This window comes from Panthera uncia (genome assembly GCF_023721935.1).
Source record: "Panthera uncia isolate 11264 chromosome B3 unlocalized genomic scaffold, Puncia_PCG_1.0 HiC_scaffold_1, whole genome shotgun sequence".
NCBI lineage: Eukaryota > Metazoa > Chordata > Mammalia > Carnivora > Felidae > Panthera > Panthera uncia.
In genome coordinates this window covers 20,691,914-20,696,357 of record NW_026057582.1, presented here as the reverse complement: position 1 = coordinate 20,696,357, position 4,444 = coordinate 20,691,914, and positions in this window count along the sequence as shown.

Genomic DNA, 4,444 nt, shown 5'->3' with positions numbered 1-4,444 from the left:
AAGAAAAGCCATAGACTGGGAAAAAATATCAGCAAGTCACATATAGGACAAAGGACTTTCATCCATAATATATAAAAATTCTCAAAATTCAATAGTAAGAAAAGAAACAACTTTTTTTTTTTTAATGGGCAAGATGTTTGCATAGACACTTTACAAAAAATATGTGGATAGCAAATAAACACATAAAAAGATACTCAACACTATGAGTTATTTGGGAAATGCCAATTAAAACCACAATGAGATACCACTGCAAACCTATTAGAAAGTCAAAAATGAAGAAGAATGAGAATATTAAGTTTTGGTAAGATGTGAAACAAATGGAACTTTTATACACTGATAGTAATAATGTGAAATGGTACCCCCAGTTTGAAAAACAGCTTGACAGTTTTGTACATAGTTCAATATACACCTACCAAATGACCCTGCCATTCCATTCCCAGCTACTTACCCAAGGGCAGTGAAAACATACGTTTATACAAAGGCTAGGTCGTGAATGTTCACAGCAGCTTTATTTATAATAGCCCCAAACCTGAAAAAACCTATTTGTTTATCAAGAGGGGAATGGATAAAGAAAATGTTGTATAGATGTTCAGTAGCCCCCTGTATCCAAGGCTTTTCTTTCTGTGGTTTCAGTTATGTGGTCAACCAAGGTCCAGAAGACCATCTGACGTATCATCAGAGGATCAGTAGTTGCCTAATGCTATGTGGCAATGCCTGTGCTACTTACCCCAGTTCATCTCATTATGTAGGCATCTTATCATCTCACATCATCACAAGAAGAAGGGTGAGAACAGTACAATGAGATATTTTGAGAGAAAGACTACAGTCGCATAACCTTTATTACAATATATTATTATAAATGTTCTATTTGATTATTAGCTATTGTTAATCTCTTACTGTGTCCAATTTATAAATTAAATTTTATTATTAGTACATATGTATAGGAAAAACATAGTATATATATATATATATAAATATTTATATATATATATAAATATATATATATGGTTCAGTATCATTGCAGACATCCACTGGAGTTCTTGGAATGCATACCTCAAGGATAAGGAGGTCTAATGTATAATAGAATGCTATTCAACAATGAAAATGAATGGACTATATATACAACATGTGAGTAAATGTTCAGAGAAAGGTTAACACTGACAGGCCTGAGACTGCTTTCTTACAAAGGCCTGCTGAACTGGTTGGCCTTGGCTTGTGCCTGGGAACTTGGATTTCAAGAGTGTTCTCACCATCCCCAGAATTGTTAAGAAGGACTCGGTGTACCTAAACTGCACAAACAGTATCGTTTATGTTGAACCGCTTGCTTTTCTTTTGAGAGTCTAGAAGGTTGAAACATTCTGGGCAGGTGCTGCCTACACAACCAACCCCCAATAAAAGCCTTGGGCACTGAGTCTCTAATAAGCTTCCCTGGCAGTTAACATGACACATATGTGTTGTTATAACTTGTTGCCAGGCTGGGGGAGGGGAATTAAGTGTGTCCTGTGTGACTTCATTGGGAGAGGACTCTTGTTTCCTCAGGACTTCACTTCATGCATCTTTTCCTTTTCTTATTATACTTTGTATCCTTTTTGCTACAGTAAGTCATAGCCATGGGCAGTTAAGTCCTGTGAATTCTCCTAGCAAATCCAGTGGTCTTGAACTTATGAAAGAAGCTAGACTCCCTCTTTCTCAAAAAAAGGAATACATAGTATATACTATATGATATTTTTAATGTGTGTGTGTGTGTGTGTGTGTGTGTGTGTGTGTGTATCAATCATACTATATAAGTTTCTATGGGTATGTTCATTTTCCTAATTATAGAGCTGGTTATATGCAAGAATACATATGTTAAAACTTACCAAATTGTACAGCTTACATATGTGTAGTTTATTGTAGGTCATTTATACTGGAATAAAGCTGTTCTTAAGGAAAAAAAAGGACATAGCACTTTCTATGTAATAGGTAATATTTTCAGCACTTTATGTGAATTATACTGTTTTGTCTTTCTAAAACCTTGTGAGGTAAGCACTATTATTATTCTCAGGAGGCTGAGTTTTAGACAGGCAACATTACTAACCAAAGCACACAATAGTGAGAGAAAGAGCTTGCAACTTAACCCATGTCTGGCAGAATTCCATCTACTGTTTTATATTCCATGTATGAAACATAAAATTAATTTTGGTAATTATTTTTGAGATTCTCTTCTATGAATTCCATTGGCACTTGAATTTGAGGATTATAAGATATCATTAGTTCAGCTTTGTGTCCTCTGTCTCTTTGACCTGTTAACCATTATTGCTCTGCCATCATGGCCTTAGGCTTTTAGGACCACGTAGACCAATGGCTTCTGTTCCAGAATTCACTTACACTGACTCCTGGTGCCATTACTCAAAGTTCCTACTTCATCACTCTTATCTTCTACCCTTGGTTCTGTGCTTTAAGCCCCAATTCTGTTTCATATTTGCTATTCAGCTACTGGCTTACTTGGTCTCTTTTTCCCAGCTCATTATCTTTGGCTCTCTCCAACTTATATTTTGACTATTGATTCCCTGGGATTCTTGGCAATGACAGCAAGGGACCCTCTTTCCAGCCCACCCTGACTCCCAAGCTAAAGCCCATCTCCAGAAAAGAAAAGCCAGACATTGAGGTCCGTGAATCAGGTAAAGTTTCAAAGATTAAGCTAAAGTTAAAAGAGAATAAAAGAGAACGTCTGCTCTTATGTTTTGATGTATGTAACTTATTGCTGTTTAGAACTCTGCTGTACATCATCTATTGTTACATTTGTCACATCGATCAATCAGACGCAATTATGAACCTGCCAACTTTGTCCTTTTTATTCAGCAAGGCTGTCTAATTCTACAGCTATTAATAACCTTCTTAACTCTCTTAGTTTATCATCCCCCCCTTTTCCCTACTTTTATCCCCAGCATTTTGATCACTGGTACTGAAAATGGCTTGTGAGATAGTTGCATGTAGAACATGTTAGGAAATTAAACAATATTGGTTGCATCAGCCTGAAGTAAGAGGGAATTATTTTCACGGTGGTGCCTGGTATGTTCATTTTGTAATGCAAATTAGGTAAGCTGTTTTGAAATGGAGAAAAAAGGTCCTTCTCTTAGAGTGTGGACCTGAATGTTATCACTGGATTGTGTAAGAAATAGTTTCACTGGTAATCACCCAGAATTTCATGTCCTGTCATAGACTTACAGTCTGGCTGGGAACTAGAGAGTTCACATTTAATTTTATCTTTCTCACATCTAGTAATACTAAGGAGTCATAGTGAAAATAAATTCTTGCCTCAGTAGCATTTGGAATGTTAAATTGGCATCTAAAATTGTGACTCCAAAAGCCTTATTTCTGTGGAGCCAGCGAGTCTATCTGTGAAGGTTAAGGGCTAAGTGTGTGCTTTAGCCTGGCTGCAAGTTTCTTTCGGCCCTATGATCTTTCTTCATGTAATGGATACGATATAAGGAAGACAGGGATGCAATTTTATGGCAGCCTACAGGAAAGAGAGAAAAAAATCCTTGAATTTTATAATGCGGTGATCAGGCCAAACTCTTTGTCAAGATATTCCTCTTGGAATAAAAAACAATCTGCTTCCATTCAGTCTCTGGAATTAGATCTACCAAGTTCTGACTCTTTTGCTTATAAGCCATTAGATGTGGACAAGTTCTTAACCTCTTTGATTTTGTTTCCGTATCTATAAAATAGTGGTGGTAATATTACCTGGAACGTTAAATAAGTAAATAAGACTAGTTACTTGACCATTGGTAACATAAATGGCAATCATGTTGACAAGCCCTGGGACATAAAAAAAAAAAAATCCCCAACCCTCTGAATTCCTAAAACACATCCATTGTGGAATGTGTGAAACGGTATTTTCTTCTCTACTCACCAAGAAAATGGTTAAAAGTAGATCTTAGTTCTTATTCTCTTCTGCCTGATTTACATTTTAGTGATTGCCTCATCACCGATTTTACATTAAATACAGAGGTGTGACTAAATAATTCTGTCTTGAAGCATAAATTAAGAACGCAAATGTACTTAGAATTACACTTCCCCCTCCTTTCTCTCTTCCTCCTCCTTATCGACATAAAATACCATTTACTGAACACCTACACACAATGTGTGGTGCATCGTCCCGTGCGCTCCTAATTTTCTTGGCTTTTTCTAAAATGCTTTTTATTACAGAAAGGAAATAAATCATTGAAAAGTATGACATTTTTCTGTAAATAAGTAGGGGTTTATGTAACTCTTGAAAAGAGATAGTATAAATATGTATTTTAGTAACATTTTATCACAAACGTGGGTGACAGGAGTTTCCTAAACAGGAACCATATATTCAAAATAATGAGACAAAACTGTTAAATTCTGGAAGAAAGAGGCAACTACTGTTTGTTTTTCTGTTTCTTTGGGTACCCATCAAAATGTGTTTTTCTCCTTG